The sequence below is a fragment of the Perissodus microlepis genome, chromosome 15 (assembly GCF_051167445.1).
Source record: "Perissodus microlepis isolate ML-2025 ecotype Zambia chromosome 15, ASM5116744v1, whole genome shotgun sequence".
NCBI classification, from domain to species: domain Eukaryota; kingdom Metazoa; phylum Chordata; class Actinopteri; order Cichliformes; family Cichlidae; genus Perissodus; species Perissodus microlepis.
The window spans coordinates 1,704,271-1,726,951 of NC_140475.1; the positions used below are offsets into that span (position 1 = coordinate 1,704,271).

The 22,681-nt window shown below is 42.6% G+C and overlaps 1 protein-coding gene across 1 annotated transcript in view; it reads left to right on the top strand.

Moving 5' to 3' along the window:
• The window catches only part of flrt2 (fibronectin leucine rich transmembrane protein 2), a 48,869-nt gene that overhangs the window by 13,074 nt on the left and 13,114 nt on the right, over positions 1-22,681 (top strand). The window lies entirely within an intron of this gene.

Consider the following 22,681-nt stretch of genomic DNA (forward strand, 5'->3'; position numbering starts at 1 on the left):
AGCCAAGACTACATGGCTCTGCTCTCTTTGAGAGTCTGCTGCTGTCCCTGCATAGGTTTCAATTTCAACCCTCTCAGCACATCGGCGATGCGATTGCTTCCTACTGCAATTTATTGCGGGCAAATTGAAAGATTCCAAGGCGCGAGTGGGTTTGCGTTGGCTCCGGCCGCGCTGGGCCGGTTGCCTACACCTTTACTCCGTCTCCTCACACACAGACAGAGCTCCCTCCCATCTGGGTTCGTCAGAGCTGGAGTTATTGTAACCAAGTCTTCAGGAAAGAAGGCGGGTTGGGGGGGGGGTGTCCAAAGCCTAGAGGCAGGATGGCAGTGGTCCCATTAGCTGACCCCCAGGCGAGCCCTCTGGAGGCAGATAGTCTTACCAGCGTCAGAGCGTAAGAATACGCGCTGGGCGGCATCAAAGTGCTGCACCGCGGCAGCTGATAGCGTGTGGTGACATCGTGCCGTGGGACAGAACACTCTCCGCCATCATTACCGTGGATCCCTCACATCAGCTATTTATAATCAATTTTCCATCGCCTGTGTCTCGCATATGGTGTTGAGAAAAAGAGGGGGGGGGGCAACGGGCAATAAAGGAGAGGGAACAACTGGAAAAATTACACAACAGGGACCGTTCATATAAATGGACCCAGACATGTTAAAGTAACGAGCGGTTTAGGGAAGCCGTTTCTTTAAAAAGCAGCTCTGACGAGGAATAAAACCACTCGGTTCCTAGTGGGTCGTGCTTCACAATAGTCCCTTTTCAAATTAGCCTGTAAACTGTGGAAAGCCGCATCGTTATTCGCAACAAAACGGCCTCATTTTCAGGCACACACATCAGCAGCCGGCGAGAGAAGCATTGTTCTGTATTTATTATCAGGGGACTTTTTACACTCACATTACTCCGGGTATCACTTTACACTTTTTTTTCCATGTGTACTGAAAACGCACTCATGAGTGGAATTTGTTTTGCTTTGGTTAAATGTCAGTGGAGCCAAACTGTCAAGGGATGAATGCTGTAGAGACTTGTACATCTTAGTATGCCCAGATGACAAACTGAGATGTGTGTGTGTGTGTGTGTGTTCACTCCCTCCCTGAAAGGATGAGCTGCAGCATTCTTGATCGAGGTGATGAACCCACATCACAGTGACATTCTGTCTAAGTGTGTGTGTGTTTGTGCGTGCCTGCGGTGTGATGTTTTGACTCTGACACGTTGATGTAGTAAAGGAAGGAGGAGTTCAGCTCGGGCTGTGACTGTGACGGGGAAATATGACTAAACCCAGAGACGACGGAGGGTCAAGTGCTGCTCTTCTTTCCCCTAACACTCGACACTTATTCATGCACACAAGCTGAGGTCTGTGGCCCCGTGTGTCACAGTAATAAGCCTGGAAGTGTAACTAGGTTCACAACTGATGCAGGTTAGGAGAAACAAATGGTGGTGCTGACCTTTGTGTTAACCTCTCTCATTTTTCAGCTCCGTCAGGCCCATCAGCACCATCAGATATGTGGTCCTCAGCCACATTGTTGGGCCTCCTCGTAGATTCCTCGTTGGTCACTGTCATTCATGGGAGCAATCTGCCCGCCCCATCTCATGCTGAGTTTTTCTGCTTGTTTAGTTTGTTTGCCCCACGTGTCATTGATCCAAGGGGTTTGGTTACGTAAAGTGCAGATTTTCACACAAATTTATTTATTTATTTTTTTGGTGAGGCTGCACATAGAGGGGTTCGACCTCCAGCTACTCCCGTCTATCTGTTGAGGTGTCCTCAACAGATAGACAGATAGACTCGAGCAGTCGAACGCAGGGCAAGCTAGCGAGACAGAAGCTAAGCTCTCCTTGCAACATGGCAAACTGAACCTCCCCCACCCTCATTCAGATCTGGCGTTTGGAACTATTTTGGTTTTCATGTGACGTATGACCCTGAAGGTAAGCGCGTCATGGACAAAAGTAAAACAGTATGTTGGATGTGCCACGCAATGCTCAATTACATGGGTGGGAGCTAGTGTGTTAGCGCAGTTAGCTCGTTAACGTGTTGGCCGTCCAGCCCCACCCACGGGGCGATCCGCGGTAGCTCGTTAACGGAGATTTGCCGTGTTGTGGCGTTAACGTCATTTCAACGAGAATAACGCTGACAGCACTAGTGGGAACACAACGAATATGACTGCACTTTACTCCGACATCATCCTAGTGCAAAGACAAGTGGAAGCAGACAAAAACAACAAGCACGCATGCTACAAACTTTACCCGAGTCATTTAGACAGCCGTTAGCACAGGATTCTCCTTATGGGGACCTGATATGTTTAATATGCTGCTGAGAATATAGCCCAGAAGAAGCGTATAGTATAGCTTTTATTTTGGAAAGAGCCATTTCTCTGTAATAAACTCTCTTTTCCAAAGATGAGTGATTTCTCAATCAGATTAATTTTTTTTATCCCTTTGTTGTTTCAGCAACATTAAATTTAAAAACTGTACTTTTGAGTTAAAATATATATTTATAATTTTAATAAATGACAAATTAAAAAGGCATGAACATTTTTTTTTGTATCGAAAAAATATCAAATCGTGACACCAAAGTATCGAACTGAACTGTGAATTTTGTGTATGGTTGCACCCCTACTATATATATATATATATATATATATATATATATAAATATAAATATATATATATTCTGATTAATTTGTGATGAATTCATTTCACTTTATTTATATGGAATTAAACTATAATTATAAAATTTACATTTTATAAAAAAAAAGCTCGTTTGAAAAACTAAGTTTGTGGTTTCCTGTGATCAGAGCAGCTGGTCGGTATGACAGGATGAGCTAACTGCATTATTATATGAAAACAATTTGAAGAGCAATTACTGAAAAATGATCAGTGACTTTGTAAATGACTATTTTCACATTTATGAGTGTTGATCAGACGTAAGAGACACATTATTTTTTCCCACCTTCTATAATTCAGTAGCTGGGACGATCTGATTAACAGCAAAACTGACAGTAAATTTTCTGCATGGGAAAAATAAAAATATCCATTAATTTGATACAAAGGCAAAATCTGAACCTTTGACTCTGCTTCACGTTGTATCAGTGAAAGTTCAGGGTTTTGCTTAAACAGTGGAAAAATAGCTGTTTATGCACAAGTGCTAAAAACGAGTCTGTTGAACATTGCGTCAGCGTGTGAGTGTGAATGAAGCTGGAAGTGTCGGGTGTTTGAATCCTAAATGAAACGATGTCAGTTTGAGGGCACAAACTGAAAGATGTCCGCTGATTTATAAACACAGCTGTAAACTGAGTGTGATCAGTGAAAAGCAGCTGAAGATGGTGAAAATGTTGGAAATGTAACTGACAGTGCAACAAAAATGATCCTTTAAAACGACAAATTGTTGGACAGTGGTGCAAATAATGATCATTACAATTCAAAAGAAAATAAAGTCGTAGAAACAAAGTCATCAGTGACAGGTGCAGTACAACAGCAGCTGACCTTCAACGACAGGGCACCAAACACACAAATGAGGAAATTAATAAAAAACCAAGAAAAACAAACTAATAAAAAATCTTTTAAGCTTCTTGCAGAAAGACAGAGATGTCAGTGGAACCGCAGCTAATCAATTAAAATCCTGATACTTCAGGTTTTTAGACCAAAACAAACTAAAATGAAATAAAAGTTTAAAAAGTAAACTTCACCAGGAATGCAGTGAAAGAAATCACACAAAAACAGCTCTGCTGACCTCCTTTGTATTTTAAAGAATCAAAACAACAGAGAAAAGATGAGAGTGAGAATCGTGAAATTAAACACCGACAAGGATTCCAGTTTACGGTGAATCTTTCCACGTCACACAGGATTGTTTCAGGTGTTTTTACAAATACTGATTTTTTTTATTTTTATTTTTTGCAAAAATCTGCAAAACTGAAATCTTGCAAAGTTTATAACTGAATCTGACAACCTTAAGTAAACAGAGCATCCACCCTCCACTGTGGACAGCTATTGCAACCTCAGTGTCACTTAAAACAACAGGACAGTTTCAAAGTTAATATTTGGGACACAGTCCTCAGTATTCATGGATTACATTTGCAATAAAAAGTTAAGTCCCCGCTAAATTAAAAGAAAAGCTTTTTATCTTTTGAATAGGACATTATGGCCTAAAAAGTTCCAAAAATATTCAGACATTTAAACAACGAGTTTTTTTTTTAAAAAAAAGCCATTGAGAGAGAGTTTTCTGAAGCAGCCTGGGATCATTATACGCCCCCGACTCTCATCGAGGCTGAGCTTCCAGGACTCAGAGCCCTCCCTGTGCTCTGCCTACACTCTGGAGTTATGCGACCAGTTGATGAGTAGCTGTGTCAAGTTGGAAGGTCCTTGGCAAGAGGCCTTGGGCACCACTGGAAGACTATCAGAGTGCAGAGTCATTAGAAATCCCTCATTCTCGCCCCTATGTGTAAACGGCCCCGCGGCCTCCATCTGAACGAGCCCCGAGGAAGGATCTCCTCCGTCGGGCTGAAATTGGATCGTGCAGAGAGGAGGGAGCTCTGGGAGCTGAGAGTTAGCGAGGAAGAAAAAGAGAGAGAGAAAGTAATATGCTCCTATTTATTGACTCGGCTGCAGAGATCACTGCACTAAACTGTTTCAAAGGAGGTGTAGTTTGGGGAGTTTGTCCCATAAGCACTGCAGGCATTAGAGGCATGACAAGTTGCCTTCATAAAAGCCTTAAGTGGCTTTTCAGAAGGAAAACTCAATTGGAAATGTACTTAAACAAATACCAGGTCAGCTATATGTTTTTAGTTTGTTTTTCCCAGAAATTGTATAACACGAGCAAAATGTGTCCCCAGGCAGAAACTGTGTGCACGCCGGGCTCTTGGAATAATGATTAAATATATATGTTTAATAAATATCACCTAAATGTCTAATACAAAACCGAAAGAATGAAATCCCAACAACTTCCTCATCGTATTTGATCTTGTAAAGGGGATACAACTTCAGAGAGAGAGAACCCCAGCCGTCAGATGATCCCTGTGAGCAGGACTTGGTGACAATGGGAAGGAAGACAGGAATAGACCTCTCCCAGAACCAAGCTCAGGGAGGGGAAGCCATCAACCACAGCGGGGGACCAAAAGAAAAAAAAGAAACCACATCAAAGCCGGTGTTCTTATTTCCTCTGAAATATATAAAAATTACACTTTGTGGGTGAAAATGGATCTGAACATCTACTGTTTAAAATCATGCAGAACCATGACCAATGCTGTCAAACGACTCTTATCGACATCGCGACATCAGACTGAGGGGTTATTTGTCCCCTGCAGCAACGCCACTGCTGCTACCATCACACTGACACTCGGAGACGTCCCCACGTTTTGTGCTTATATTGCCAGTTGGCTGTAAGAACTCCGGCTTCAGGCATTACTGGGGCTGTGGGCATGGTTTGAATGAATGCAGAGCCACGCTGGTCCTCCACCACACCAGTGCAGCTTCAGGAAATTCTGGAGGGCAAAAGCCATCAAGAGAGGCCTTTGGCAGAAGTGCCACTCTGTGTCCCTCTCCATTGTTCTCTGACCGGGGAAGTCACAAAGTAACCACCTCACAGATACATTTGAGGTAAATTAGTTTTAGCATTTTTCACTTTTTTCCAGTGAGTTGAGTCGATTTGGCACACGGTGCTGCCTTTACATGTTTCCATTAAATCTCAGCTGATTGAAACCAAAGGCCGTCCATCTTTTATAGTATAAAACATGGACCTGTCTACTGTAGCATCAGCCACTGATTTGTCCTGCTTTGAATCCTTGAGATGATCTTTTCTTCTTTTGAGATCTTGGTGTTATGAAACTGGATGTGAGGTGAGTCCGACTATGAAACAAGATACTGATTGGCTAAAGATGTTTAATAAGCAGCTGACAAAAAGTTAGTTTACATGTTTGGAAGCATATACTGAACAACAGATGCTCCTTTAGTTTGAAAATGTGAAGGTACCCAAACCCTCCACTCTTTCTAATCGACATAATCCCTGAAGGACTCTTAATTAGTAGCTAAAGTTAGCATGTCACTTAAAAGCGTCCAGCGTTTTGTTGTTAGCAAGTCAGCTGAAATGCTCCAGTTGCCAACGCTGACTAAAAGGGAACATTGAAAATTTTGGTAAGGGAACTAACAGTCCAGACTTTAACAAAGGTGATTCATAAATTAAGTCTTCTTGGGGCTAATCGAAGTCCACAAGCATGTGCTTAATGCTGGCATGTGTTTGTGTTTTATTTTGAATTTTGTGGATTGGGCGAGCCTCATCATAGTCACTTCACTCTGACCTGACCCAGACTTTCACTGAACTTTTCATTTTATATCACCTCTTAAAATCAAGATAATCTTGAAATTAAGGTGAAGTGAAGGAACATATTTGGACTAACGAGCGTAATGTCACCACTGGTCCTTAACACTTAAAAATTTAGTTAAGGACAGCAAGTATACCACACCATAATGAGGCGACTTATCTTTGTTGCCATGGCAGTAGTTATAATGTAGCTTACGCTTGACTGTCAAAAGAAATAACGATTTTTGCACAGAGACACGAAAGTGAAAATCTGATTCCCACTTGTGTTTTTATGTATTCTTTCATGAGTGAAGAAAGAGCGGCAGCCTTGTGTGTGTGTGTGTGTGTGTGTGTAATCGGTTCATTTAATTAACTGTTGCAGAGGGATACATGTGGACATTGGCAGAACAAATATCATCTAGACGGTCAAGGACCTGAACATTATGTCTAAGTGCTCAAACAGAAGCACATCAGTTAGAAAGTCTCGTGTGGGTCGTCGTACCTCCCAGAAAACAGGCTCCTGTTCAAAAACTTGTCTGGCCATAAATGTCTAATTTAATCCATCATTTACAGCATCACATGTACTGTGTACTGATGTGGCTTCACAGCACCACAACTGCTGCGCTGAGTTTGCATATCAAACCCACTTCTGTGCTGCAACAATAGAAGTGGAACGAGACGATGCAGAGATTGTGTGCAATCGCCAAACACTTTATGTTCACCAGACGAACTGAAAGTATGTGTGTCGTAAAAGTGCTCCGCAACGGAACGAGTGAAAACAGTCCGCATTAAATACGATAATGAGCTGTGCGATTAAGTCACACGAAGAAAGGAAAATAGGATACACGTGTTGTTTAAAGAAACGATGGCGTGTGTGAGTGATGGCGGGCTGTTTCTAAACGCTTTCTGAAAACAAAAAGAAACGTGACATCCGGGCTGGAAGGCGCCGAGCGGAACAGATAAAAAACCAAAAGGTTTCTTACAGCAGAGCAGCACCTTTACACGTTTTCCAGCAAAAATAGAGCAGTTGGTTGGAAAAGGTATTAGCACCTTTCCTCCACACACACCTGTACTCTTCATTAAGTGCCAGAGTGTGAGTAATGCAGCGTTTGGCCTTGGTGCTTGAGAGTGGTAGCTTTATTTTACACCAGTGTACTTGTGTTTGTGCTGCACGTGGGCAGCAGTCCGAGCTGTGGAAAAAGAAAATTTTTTTTATTGGCATGAATAAAGAGGGCTGATTGCAGAGGAAGAGGAAGTATGAGAGGTCGGCAGCCAAACAAGCGAGAGAGGAAGAAAAAACAGGTTTATAATTAAATTCTGAGAGGAAGCCTTGTCATTGAGGTAGGCCATGTCGAGACATTAGCAGGGCAGCGGATGGCTGCGCACTTTTTCACCTTAAAGGCAGCGGCAGCCAAGGAGGTGACAGAGATGTGCACTCTCCCTGCTTTTACTCCTATTACTCCCGGCAACGGCAGACAAATGTGCAAATGCCATTTGCTTTCCAAGGGTATTATCAATGTGCAAGGACCTTAATGCCTCTGGACACAGCTGGATAGACCAGCTCCGACCAGCCAAGAGCAACAAAGCACTGCGGCTACCTCCACACGCACACGGCTTTCTTTTTCTAAACCAGAATTTTCTTTCTTCCGGTTGTTTTTTGAAAACACAAAATGACGTCAAGAGCACCAAAATCAGTTTTTCCTTGTCAACATATAAATGCAAAAGTTTATGAAAGTTTTCACTTTGGAAGGATTTTCTGAAAAGCTCCGTTTTCACTGGTGTAAAATGGCATTGATGTTTACACGAAAGAGCCAGAACACGTAAAAACATAGTGGGGTGCGTGTGGACATGTATGGTAAATATATAAGCGTGACCTGATCTCAGGCCGAGTTTCCTTTCTTTCTCTTTCACATTAAATATCAACAGTCTCATGGAAAAATGTGAAATAGTCACAAAAAGCAATTATTTGTTTGTGTTGTTGAGAGTCAGCAAGACTTTGAGCCTAATTTATTTCAGCAGGAAGAATGATTCATGTCATGGCAATGATCATATTTCTTTATTTAACTGAGTCTCTTTCAGTCACAACTGATGACACATTTGAATTATAAAAATCTGTCTGTGGGATTCAAACTGAGGTAAACGGCCAACTTAATTCATACAAATCACAAAGCTCACACTCTTGTCTCAAACTGTGGATGTTTTTGCCATTTAAAAGTGAAAACCTTTATTTTGTGTGCATTGACACAATTGATTTCTACCAGGCTGATAGATAAACACAGAGGTCGAAGTCAGACGTAGCTCTGTCACAAAGAATCATCCGATTTCAAAAGGTTGCATTTTTTTTAAGTAAAAAATACTGCAAGCTTCTATGCAGTATTATATAAAGTTTTACATACAAAACAATATTCACATCCCCATCTGGGTGCACAGTAAACATCCATGGCTGGAATCACTGATTCCATCGATGTTGTGATGCTAGCTCGTCTTTCTAACAGTACATGTTTTAATCTTTGCTGAATTACAACATATGAAAGACAATAACTTTTCAACCTTTTCCCCCTAAAAAGTCCTTTTTTTGCCCAAAGCATGAGGTTATGTTTAGGGTTGGGCACTTTGGTCTCATGGGGTTAATTGTTTGTTCCATCAAGCCCATCAAGGGTTGTTTTCCCAGGAGAGGAACAGCCAGCTTGTTCTGTGTTCCTCGTGTTATAGTCTTTGAAAAACAGCGGAGGATGGATCAGTATTGAAAGTTTCAAGATGACTAAAGTCTTGTTTTAGTATTGACACCATCATTAGGGTAAATAGCAGAAAATGGATCGATCTAAGGCTGTTTCCACCAACAGTACAGAGCATTAGCTACAAACAAAATAACATTATCGGTGGAATTATTTGGCATTCTGGCTCTGCCATTGCACACTGACCCAAACACTACGACTGCGCTGGTGTAAACTGATGCAAATCTGCACTTTTTGTTACCATTTTGTCTTTTTTGCATATTTTTTTCTAGTTGAAAGATTCAGTTTCACCTGACTGGGAAAAACAACAAGCAGGCGGTGTGTGTGTGTGTGTGTGTGTGTGTGTGAGGTGCTGTGATAAAGGGCATTCCTGATGTCCCCACTGTTTCTGTACTGGCAGACTGTGTGTTTGTGTGTCCGTCTGTGTGTTTATCAGTCTGAGACCAGTTTATTTGCTCTACTGTCTGTTTGTCTGTGAGTGTATCAGTCAGCTGGGTGTATTTGTTGTGTGTGTGTGTGTGTCTTTATTGGAATGTTTGATGTTTGCATTTCTGTGTGTGTTGATCAGGGAGGACGCACATGTGTGTGTGTGTGTGTGTGTGTACAGCAGGAATAAAGCGCCCCATTGATAAGAACAAGTTCTTCTTGTTAATGTATCAGTAGAGCTGGACCCACGCCAGAGCTGAAGTCCCAGGGGCGTATTTCTGCACAGCCCCCGCTGTGACACGGCAGTTACTGTTCACACACACACACACACACACACACCCAGGGCTAGATAGCCCAGGAACCAAACATGTGTTAACACTCTTTCCAAGAGATACATTGAAGAGGACATTGAGCAATGTTTCGTCTTACATCTCTCCGGTGGACGCCTGCTCTGCAGCCGTCTAAAATGCTTCCATGTGCAGTCCCTGCATTCCGCCTACCTTTCTGGATCATTCCGAGACTATGCCTGAAGATACCCGATACCCGGGGGAAAGCAGATAGTCATGAGAAATACCTGCTAGCTCTTAACAGTTTTAAATAACACGGGGGGAATTTTTGCCTTCCTTGTTTTTCTGGTCAGGCACATGTGCCAGCTATTGTTTTTCCTCCCTTATACACCAGGGAGATGGAGCCAAGGCTGTTTTATGACAGTCATAATCACCACCCCTGGCAGCTGCATAGGGACATCAGCTCCAATCGGCTGTTGCGGGGCACACCTTGTTGTCAAATAAAAGTGTCTGGATGAAGGTCGGCGGGAGAACAAAGAAGTTCAGTGTGCAGAATAAGCACCTACAAACTCCCACCGGTGCACAGCGAGCACGCTCTGCATCGCGGCCATTTGTTTAACCGTTCCAGGCCACTGTGGATGTTGTAGAGACGTCCGTGCACGCGGTCTCTGACAGCAGGGGCTATCAGTGTAAATCTGTGCAGAGACACACAATTAATCACATCGGCGTGTTGAACAAGTGGCTCGCCCTGACAAATGCATGCGGGCAGCGGCCGCTGGGAGCCGAAACATAGCATTTAGTGTACAAATGACATTCCATCAAGGTGGCGTTTAATAAAAAACAGGCACGCTCTCATACAGGACACAGGAGAGCGTATTCAAAAGAGGCGTGTTGTTTGGTGCGCACACAAGGGTTTAGTGTACTGCAGCCCAAATTTAGCTCGTTAGCATCGTCCTCGTATCGTTTGAAATCGTAAATACATTTACACTTTTGCTAACTTGCCCGTTTATCACGAGATAAGTATTTACTGAGCACAAAACGCACTTTTAAAGGCAAGCGGGCAAGTTTTATTTTCCAGATGGCTTTGATATAGATCATAGCGGTGTCACCGCCGAAGCATGCTTTCCATTATTGGGAGCATTTAAAAGCTTTACCTCTTAAGGCTAATGCAAAGTGACAAATCCAAAGGGGTTCAAACAAAGAAAGGCAGCAGATCTTACAAATGGAATTGTCCCCATGGGCAAACCACATAATATTCATATCAAACCCGATACATCCACCATTTGAATTTCTAACCATGCAATCAGGGGCTTTGCCAAGTTAGTGAATACGCCGTGATGAGTGTGACGATAAGAGGGGACCAACGGGGCACTGTGGCTTTTGTGAAAGGCTGCGCTCTCATTAGCCATCAAACATCTCGAGTCGGTATAAAATATTAGCTCACAGGCAGTAAACACTTCCTGTGCTGCAGAGCCTGGAAATCTAATTTGATAAGTGGGAATGGTGGTTTTTTTAAACTGTTCGCAAGAGCAGCTTTTCACTGGTGACAGGATGTACATCGCAGTCACACTGAGACCTTACAATTATAAAATATTATCTATCTCAAAGAAATGCACTTTACAGTCGAGTTATTTGATGCATTCTGGAATTTTCTTTGGGCGTTGACTGTCCGTTTTTGCTCTACATGTTGAGGCCTGGGCTCTGGGGAGGCCGATCCATGACTGAGTTGTTTTTACTGATGTTTTCTGATTATTATTTTTTTAGTTTACTTTTTTCTGCCCCTTTAATGTTGCTCCTAATTTGATCTGTTATTGTTTACAACTCTCAGGATGTTTGTTACATATGAACACTGGATAGATAATAATACACGTTACAGTATTACTGCCGACAGCAACTTAAAAGACAAACTTTACAATTACTCGTTCTGCAGACAAATGAATCCTGTCACCTCGCCTCGATGACGCCTGACGTTTACGTGATCCACCGTGTCGACAGGAGTCCGATGCAGCCAGCTGGCAGGACGCTGTGGCTGATGTCATCAGTCTTGGTCAAGTTACTTGAAAAAAGTAATCAGTAACTAATTACTGATTACTTCCCCAAAAAAGTAATCCCGTTACTTTACTGATTACTTATTTTCAAAAGTAATTAATTACTTAGTTACTTAGTTACTTTTTAAAAACACGATTTACAACCTGAAGAGGTGATAAAGCGATAAATCTTTCAGCCCAATTCTACTTTTTCTACAATCCATCATACAAAATGTAATCAAATGGAAAAGTCGCTTTTTTAAAACTTGTTTTATTAGTTTTAATCTTTTAACTTTATGCATCAAGCAAAAATTTAATTATCTGCACCATTCTCTGACTGGAAGAAATTTGTTTAACATTTAAACCTATTTTCTGCACATTCCAGCACATAAAATAAAATATTTTTGTGTTTACACTCAGTCTTTCAAATAGATGCAAGTAAAACACAGCAGAAAATAAATAAAGTCAAAGACTAGCGGTCCTGTTGCTCTATTTTCACCTGTAAAGCAGGAGTGGGTCAGGCGGAGGTTTACCCTGGTGCAGGTGTGCCGCAGCGGTCAGTGGAAGAATCCTCGAGTTTCTCTGTGAGTTTCCCATTACGTCGTAGCTACTCGGTACTTGCTTGGAAGTTTAGGGTTTTTTTTCGCTGTAAAAAGAAGTTTTCTTCCCACGCACAACAGACGCTAATGTTTTTGTCACTTTTTATGGAATCAAACTCAAAGTAAGGTCAGTACTTCCACGCTTTAAACGCTGCACGCTCATACTCTCTCCCGCACTCGACATATGTATGGGCTCAAAATGTGGTCATAAATATTTTGTACTTGTAAAAAAGATTTGTATGTGTAAAAAAGATTTGTGTGTGTAAAAAGAATTTGTGTGTGCGTGAAAAAGATTTGTATGTGTAAAAAAGATTTGTGTGTGTAAAAAGAATTTGTGTGTGCGTGAAAAAGATTTGTATGTGTAAAAAAGATTTGTGTGTGTGTAAAAAAGATTTGTGTGTGGACTTAGAAAAAAAACCCCTGCAAGTTACAAGTACGAATTTTGACCCTATTTTTCTTCCTTTCATCTGATTGGTCAATGTCATGTCAATCACAAATGTAACAATCCAATCAGAGAACAGATGGGTTTGGCTGTCGGAGGGGCACTTTTTTGAACTGCAGGTCCTTGAAGGGTGATACAGTTTGAAGCTGGAGGATCTCTATATAAATATCCCATAGCAGTTAGGTCCCCTAACTTTCAGCAGCTGTTGAAAGGATAAAGTTGTGGTATGTCAGTGGTTAGAAATACCATTATTACTTTAGGATTAGTTTAACACAAAGTCAGGGCTGACCCGGGACCATTGCTGTGAGTCACAGTGCGCAGCATAAAAGTCCTTTCACATCGGACGCAGGATGTGCTGCTAATGCTAACTGCTAACTAAAAGCAAAGGATCCAGAATTTGTTGCTGGCTGCTGGGCTCTGTGGGTTTTTGCAGCAGCTCTACCTGTACTAGATGCACCTGCTCCTTGTCTTTTCTATCTCTGACTTTATGTCCTCTACAAGAGTTTCTGTTTTTTTTGCTGGTTCTTCAAATGTTCAATAAAAACATGTATGCTAATTCATAACGAAGAAAGCTTTGTAATGAAGACTGTCATTTCCAAAACACTGCCCGCCCCCACCCCGCGGTCCGCAGCGCTGTTGAAAAGGCTGTGGAAGTCCCTATATTAAACACGTAGACCTGTGACACAAAAATCACCAAACTCGGACGACCACAGACTGTTTTCCTTCGTGGTGATGAAGGAAAACGCTGGGTTGGCATGTAAAAGGGCATTTATTCCCTTCAAAGACCTGCAGTTCAAAAAAAAGTGCCCCTCCAACAGCCAAACCCATCTGTTCTCTGATTGGATTGTTACATTTGTGATTGACATGACATTGACCAATCAGATGAAAGGAAGAAAAATAGGGTCAAAATTCGTACTTGTAACTTGCAGGGTTTTTTTTTTCTAAGTCCACACACAAATCTTTTTTACGCACACACAAATCTTTTTTACACACACAAATCTTTTTTACACATACAAATCTTTTTTACAAGTACAAAATATTTATGACCACATTTTGAGCCCATACATATGAGCCACTGTTGATCTGCACACAGCTGTTGTCACGAACGTCGCACTCGCTTACGTCACTGTCATGAGACATTCTCGCAAAAAAAATCACGGTTTTAGTAACGCAATAACGCAGCGTTCCTATGGGAAAGTAACGGTAATCTAATTACCGTTTTTGCAGTAGTAACCCCTTACTTTACTTGAAAAAAGTAATCGGATTACAGTAACGCGTTACAAGTAACGCGTTACTGCCCATCTCTGGATGTCACTGTGGTCAACGCTTTCCTATTACTTAAAAAACGCCGTTGGCGCCTGTTCGCTCCCTTTCCTTTAGCGCTGTTATTCTGGGCAGTGGGTCTTATAAATAACTAATAAAGACAAATCCGTGATGTATTCATCTTAATGCACAGTGGCAACAGGGGCAGGTGTGCTGGCTTATTTCTACCTTTTGTAGGACAGCGCAATTAATCTGCTTTGTGCCAAGTTAAGAGCAGCGAGAGGGATGTGGAAAGAGACAAATGAAAAACCAAAAGGGAAAGTCATGAATTTTACAGTGAACTCAACCCAACGAGCACCTGACCTCGGTTACCTTTACACTCACACCTCCATCGAGAATCACTTCCTTAGAAAATAAGAGGCACCGGTGAAGTCGCCTGTTCCCGAAATAGAAAAACAATGAAGATAGGTGACGCTAGGCGTGTGTGTGTGTGTGTCGGAGAGAGGGTAAAGTGGGGAGATATTAGCCATATGTGATTCATTTACAACAGCATGCTTCAATTAATCTGGGCAGGGTGGCAGCACCGGGGTTGGGCCCCGTGCCACCTGAGCGAGAAAGGAGGAGTGATCTGTTGCTCAGCGAGGGATGAGCGATGAAAACAGATCCCCTCGAATCGATCGCTCTGCTCTTCCTCTCTCGCTGAGCCTCTTTGTTCTCCCTCTTCACGGGACGCGAGGCCAGAAGAGGCTCGATGAGACGCTCTGAATCACCGGGCGTCCCTGAAGCACCCTGAGAGGAGTGCTAATTCTCGTGTAGGCGTTCACCTCTAGAGACGCCCTCGGGATGTTTCGTGAGCCGGCTTTCAGAGTGGGGTGGGCGCGCTGCGGCAGTTAGTGGAAGCAGAGCAGGGAGGCAGGGAGAGGAGGCAACCAGACCAAGGGGCAAAAACCACAGCGACCAGATGGAAGTGCAGATTGTTTTAAGGGGCTACTGCCTCAGCAAAACCACGTTTACTGTAATCTCATGTTTGTTTTTTAGGACATAGTGAGCAGCACTTTGGGATCCTGCAAAGAATAAGATTTAAAAAAAGCGGTTATGTGCATATCTCTGGGGCATGTTGTTTAATTTCAACTCCAAAATAAGAGCAAGAGAACACTTGCCAGGCTTTTTAATACCATAACGCATTAGGTTACACTGAAGCTCGCCAAGTCCAATAGTGTGATTGTTGCAAGAATAAATAAAGTGGAACAAAAAAATGTGATGATGATGAATTAACCAGAGGAAAGAAACGTATATTAAGACACAGGATAAGGATATTAAATTACGGCACTTGATGGGAAAAGACAACCAAATGGCATCGGCGTGGCAGAGGATTACCGGCTGTAGCTTAGTGGTGTCTGACAGCATAATTATATTTTTAGCTGACTGTTTTGTGAGCCGTTTCACCTGCCTTCTGATGTAATCTGGATTTATCCAAAGTCCTGCCTCACGCATCGGGGGATTTTTCACACCCAAAGGGCGAGAGGAGGGCTAAAACGGATAATGGGAGCCTTTCGCACATCCACCGCAATGCCTACTTTTTGGACGTACCGCAGGCTGAAGTGTCTCCTCGCTTCCCAGGCAATTAAACATTTCCACGAGGAATAGAGATTGGCAGAGTGTTTAATCTGAAAGTGAAGACGTGGGAGCACATAAGCAAAGAGGAAGTGAAGAACAGCCTTCACGCGTGCGTCTGTGCCTGGCGTGCGCGACTGTTTGGATAATTTAAGCTGCTGAATTAAAAAAAAAGGAAGCAATGATCGTAATAAGGACGACAACAACAATTATCGCTTCATTTTACTCAGGGTTATATAAATAAAGAAGGTTTACAATGAAACCCCCATTATATGCTTAGGTAGTGTAATTATCTTTAATTAAAATATAGCAAATTGTCTTGAGACGTCCTCCACTTGGCTCTAATTTGAAATGGTGCATTAATAAATCAGCTGTCAGAAGAGGAAAAGGTTCAGGGGACTGTGGTGTTTTGGTGTTCCGGGGATTTAGTTAATTAGTTGGAGGGGAAAGCCAAAGATAAACACAGATTGTCATTCGAGCACAGGCAGAGCCTTTAAGCAGCTGCTGAGACCTGATCAAATCAAGTTAGTGGTCAGAGCAGCGCTGCAGCGCATACTCATCTTCTTAGTTTGTTACCGATCCAGTTTGGCAAAACAGTGTTTTATTGCCGAGTTCCTCGTTTTCAGACACTGAAAGTTTCATTTTATTCACGTGCAACATGAAAAAGAGAAATATGTGCTGGGCTCATTGGATGCGTAGCAGTCCTTGTGTTTCATTACATAAAGTATTTGTCATCTTTACTGTAAACCAAGCTTGTAATTGTGTTTTGGCAGCTCGATGAACTTGTTCATTGGCTTTGCACCCATTTACCGTTGCTGATATCAAAGCCGCCAAAGTCTAGATTCTCTAACTTTTATGAGTCAGACAAAAAAATTCCTACATTTCCCATAATGCAACCCAATAATATCATTCGTATGTCCACTTCTTTAAAAAACAAAGAGTATGTTTTGGGCGAAGGCCGAGGCGACCCTGAAAGACATCACCCAAGTGTTTTCTCTTATGTAAAATCAGTGGAGTGGCCTTAACTGTTTTCTTAAGAGTTTTTAATTTTATTGCACTTCTACGAAGTTATTTCTCCACTCACGTGGGCATGTGTCTGGCTGAAACTGAATCACTAGCAGGCTTTCAGTCCTTAGTATGAAATGAACCAACATTTCCCATAATGCAGTTAAATATTACCTCATAGAGAAGCAGCTCAAACTGTTTCATCAGTGTTGCAACCCTTTGTGTACAGAATAATGTGCACGTGACTTCCTCCTCGCAGGCAGTAAGGCCGTCATGACCCGTGTGATGAAATAAGTCACGAGTTGTACCTTGTCTCTGGTGTGATAACTGTTGTGATCTTTTGAACCTGTTAAACTGATTGCATCTGTCTTCAGTCAAAACAGGCGTTTGCTAACGTGTCACATGAGTGACCAGCCTGTCTCAGTCATCATGGAGTGATGAGCACTGATTCAGGGTCTGGCTATGGGATTGTACAGTGCCTGGTTCAGTGACTCATAGATGTATGGTATTTAGAAGTGTTTAGCCTGGGAGGCAAGAGCGGTCCTGAGACTCTTTTCCACCCACCCAGAAGACTTCCTCTATGCTCCGTGCAGAAGGGGAAATTCAGCCCAGATGTGACTTCAAACAAAAGAAAAGCTGCAGGGATTGGAGGTGGGATCAGGCCCATCTTTCGCGTGACCCCGAGACCTGCTCCTTCCTGGCATCTGTCTATTTTTCTCCTCTACTGTTCTTTCTCTGCTGATCTCTTGTAAGTTTCTCTCTCGCGGGTCTTTTTACTTTTACTCCTAAACATCCTGGCTGTTTTTAACAAGCCTGCGCTGTGTCAAGGAAATCCTGCGAGGAAGCACATTTTTCACCAAATAAAGTGAAATTCCAGGATTTGTAAAGTTGAACACACTTCAAGCCTTTTAGCTAAAAAGGCCTGCTTTACGCTTTTCAGCCGGGTATTTTATTTCTTCTCAGAAATATCGAACGAGCTGTGGGGGATGTTTAAGAAAAGGTTCAAACGTGAAGATAAAACATATGTAGTCATGAAATATCAGAATAAAAATTCTGCAGTCGTTCTTCTTTATTTCCCTTATGAAGAAAAAAAGAAACTTTATTTTTTTTACATTAAAATTACAGTTTTTGGCTTTAAATGGGTTTTGAACGCTCTGGTATGACAGTGCACTGTTCTCCTGCCAGTTTAAATTCTTAGTAACTTCCTTACTCCATGAGAGCTCCAAAATTCCCAAGAAACTGCCTAAAGTCATCTTTAAAAATGCAAATACTAGCAGCTCCGTGAGGCTCCGCCTAAACACGAAATGCTAATAAGGCAAAGCTCACATGCGTCACAGTGACAAAGCTAACGTACTCGTGATTACTGGTGTGTTCTGTTGTTCACACCGTGGATCTGTAGTTTCAGAGGGATAGTTCAGGATACATGGAAATGTGACGCATTTTTTTATAAACAGGGTTGAGATGATAAAGTTCAATTTTAATTTATTTTTTTTATTTCATATTTTTAATTTCAGGCAGCAGCAACCTGACAGCAATCACCTTTGACCACTGCAGTCATCTTCTTATACAAATGTCCAAGTTTCTCTGTGGCTGAACTTCCAACAACTAGCTCTGGTTTACAAACGAGTGCCATTAAGGGAGTGTGCCGTGTCATAAATCCTTAACTGACCTGTTAGCATAGATTAGCAGAACACTCGCCTTTCAGGCACGTTTTGCCCTGCAAAAAAATGATTGAATATAATTTCGTTATGTTTCAGTTTTTAAGGAATTACTGGAATAGCTCTCCTAGTTTGGCTTTTAATATGTTCATGGCAATTAGAAATGGTTACCTGGAAGCTGAGTGTCCGACACACTCCACCCCTGGCAACCCTGGCTGATTGGGACCCACACCCAGTTTCACACCTTGGCTCAGGCGATTAGAGGATCATCAGGGGGTCCTTTTGTCCCTCTGTGGGGGGATACTCCCACTAGGTTTAAATCTGGGACTCCCCGCCATTTGACCTTAGAACTGAAGAAGCTTCTCGGATGAGAGGTGAAACGTCTTCAAGCAACTTAAAGAGGTCCAGACGCTTTTCTTTGCAAGCTCCTTTGACTCCACCCCTAGGGCGACTTTTGATCTCGAGCTGATTGAAAAGGTCAACCGGTCTCCAAACAATCACGGTCTGACTTGGATTCATTGCTGTCACTCTTAGACAGTTTCGTAATAGTTTGCAAATAACTGCAGACATATTGTCAGCCCGTTGCAGTCAATTGGAGTGAGTCTGTGCCGATGAGCCCGAGTCAGCTATATGAATATGATTAATCTTCTAAGGACCATTAAAGTTTGATTGTTTGCTCCAGACAAAAATATGTCAGCAGCTATCAAAGTGCTGGACCAACAAGGCCATAGCAAGGCCAAAAAAGCAGCAATGATTGGAAAACTACTTATGTCTTTATTGCTCAACAGAATATTTTTTAATCGGGATGGTCTTGAAGGCTTTGGAGGATTGAAGAAATAAAGAAAAAAACAAAGTATTTTCACTCTGTGAGCAGATTGCACTGCTGTAGTGCTTTGAGATGCACTGACTGCAACATACTGGCAGAGATAAATATCACAGACCTGTTGTGTAAACTAAAGTAAAGATTTCCCAGGGTGGACGGCACCTTTTAAGATATTTTTCACAGCAGAGAGCAGCACACGTCAGCAAAAAAGCCGCCACTCATCTTCACAATTAGACACTGCAAGGCACTTGTCAGCGGTATTAAATCGTAGAAGGGCAGCGATGACATGGCAGCCACATATCAAGAACCAGTCCTCTTATGACCTCCTTTGATTTCAAACCACTCTGCCTCTTTTCTCCCTCTCCACCCCCTCCGCTCCCCCTTCCTCTGCTGCTCTCTCCCCCATCCCTCCCTCAGCAGAACTACAGGGGCTTGCTTGTTGTCAAGTCAGTGTTTTTACAGCCTGGCATTAGCACAGGGCAGCATTCAGTCAGGACCCTGCATTCACTCTGGCTCCCCTATAATTCACATGCTCACGTTGGAGCGCGCTGCCTTCGGTGCTACTCGTGAAACGACCCTGATTGAGCCGCGACAGTTCCGCTGACCATTTTGCTCATTTTATTAAAGCAACTTTTATGCCTCGCCGATAAATCTTTTTACATTTTAAATGCCAACACGAAACACCCCCCATGACATTATAGGGGGAGATGGAGTTGAGCTGGATTCGTACAGGACGCTGTGGGCTTGACTTTTTCCTCCGCTTTTAAAGAGGGCCTATTATTATGCTCATTTCCAGCTCCATAGTTTCATTCTTGGACTATACCAGAGTAGCTTTGCATGATTCATAGTTAAAAATAATCCTCTTTTTTTCACCTTTTGTTTTTATGATGGGTGCCTGTGGCTAATCGGAAGGTTGGCGGTTCAATTGCTGATCCGGTCTGCATGCCAAAGTAGCCAAAGTATCCTTAGCCAAGATGCTGAGCCCTGATGAGTTCATCCGAGTATGAAAGAGTGCGAATGTCATTGAGTGAAAGCACTCGGGCGTACAAAAAAATACTTGTATGAGTGTGTGTGTGAATTATTGATTGAATAAAGTAGAAAAGCTTTATATGAGAAGAAGTCCCATTACCTTATACGAGACCTTGGTGCGCCCCAACATCTGCTATTTACAAAACAAGCTTTTTTGGTTTCCTAATCTTTCCTTTAATCTTCCAACCTTTGTTCTGATTGGCTGCTCCTGGCAAAGAGAAACCCATGTTTCAGATGTCAGGATGCTCTAAATGACATAATCCAAGGCACAAATTTAACAAAAAAATGTTGGAAATTGAGTATTTAGAGTAGAAGATACACGAGCTTGTGGTTATAGTTATGTGTGTGTGTGTGTGTGTGTGCTTATTTTTGTGTTTGTGCCTGTTAAAAAATCTAAAGATCAAAAAATTAAAAGTGGTTAAAGAGTTTGTTCACAGCCCCCTGCCTCCTCTCAGCTCACTCCTTGGCGATATAATATACATCGTGTTGTCGGCCAAGTTATTTCCCTTGGCTGTGAAAAAGCGGCCCTTCTAGGAGTCGCGCCGTGCTGTTAGATGCATGTGGATTGATAATCGACGAGGGCAAACATAATTACATTGCCTGAGAAATTAATGAACGCATTGATCTCCCACTCTAAACCTAATCAGCATATTTTTCTTTAAGCCACTGGAATCTGGAGCGGCGGGCCCCCGATTGCATCACAGCTCGCAATATTACTGTGGTTTCCCACAGTTAGTGCTTTTCAGAGATCCTGCCAATACGTGCACGGAAGTTTTTAAACACTGATCTTGTTGCCACCTTTGAAGTGCCTTTCGGTGTCCAGATGTAAATTCATGCAGGGAGAAACGCGATAAGCTAATGATGTCTCTCGGGGACTGCAGCTAACATAACCATGGGATAAACATATCTGCATATCTAAGTGGACTTTCCCCCCACGCTTCTCCTTCCTCTGCCCTCCTTTAACACTGTTTGGGGCCCTGAACAGGAGCAGATGGACAGAGCAGGCTTTGATGTGCGCTCGGGTCATGTGTGTATCTGCAGTTTTATCAAGGTACACAAGCGTGCAGAGTAAATACGCCACACCAAAAAAACTAAAATCCCTGGGAAGGTCTCTGGGCAAGTGAAGGGGAATTTCCACTTCCAGTATATTCCTGCATTTGTCCGATATAGTTTCAAACATATGCAGAAGGAATCCTGATTAATTTGATCCGCTTCGACTCTTATTTATTTATTTTGCAGGTCATTTTACATCTGACTTCTGCTCTGTTATTTTGCTTGACAACAATGAGCAAAACCAAATTAACAAGCCAGATAATGGCTTCAGCGTATTTGCCCATAGCCCCCCCCCCTTCCTTTGCTCATCTAAATGTCTGTCATTTCATCCCCATTTGTGTGCTCGAGCGAGAACGAGACATACCGCCGCGCTGCAGCGACCGTGAACGTAGCACACTGCTGCAAAACACGTCCATCAAGGAGAAAATAAGAATAGGCTGTTTCCTCTAAATTCACTTTATCAATAATTCATGGCGTGCGGAGACGCTTGATTTATGAAGGAATTAAATGTTGTGGACTGGGCCTCGCAACGGCCGCCCGTCTGTCTCGGGGACGCGGCGGACAAAATTAAACGTGAAAGGCAAACGCCGAGAACAAGCGAATCATCTCGTGGAAGCGCTGTAGCTTTTAGAAGACTTGAGCGACACGTGCTCACCGGACAGGCCTGACTGGACGATATGACGGGGGTGATTAAGCGGGAGCTGCCTGATTTGTTGGAAAGGTTGTTCATGACTTATGTGCGTTGTTGAAATGGGTCACCGCAAGTCCATCATTAATGCTCTCTGGCAAATGGAGGCAAAGATCAAAGGCAGGCGCACCTGCTGACCTGAACGGCTTCCTGACCCCGGCTCCGCCTCACGCAGCACACAGATCCTGACAGCTTTTAGTATTTCTAAGGCAAAAGCTGACATTTGAATCCCTCCTCTTTTGTTAGTAATTTATATTTCTTTCCTTTCCTGTGAAAGCTAATATAAATTAGAATGACATCCTAGCAGGATCAGAGTGGTTTTGCCTCTGACATCTGTTTGCTAGCCCTCCGAGGCGACGCACTGTAAACCTCTGCCGTTCATGAAAGACACACATCATAGCCTACAAATGCTGTTTGCATGTTTCCCTACCTTCTCAGGCACAAATCAGCTGTCAAACCCTTTACGACTTTCAGCGCTCTGCTGTTTAGACTGCAGTTCACTGAGGACGGGGAAACTAGCAAACTACTGCTAGTCAGCCTGCCTTTGCAAGGTTGGAGAACACAGAGTTGACACTACAGGATAAATTCCAGTAGATAAATAATTGGAAAGTAACATATTATTGTTTTGTATATGTGGCTCAATACTTACATGGGCAAAAGGAGAGTTATAAGTAGGTGTTCCCATCTTACCCTCACATGGTAACATAGTAACAATTGTAACAATGTCAGACTGCTGGTTTACTTAG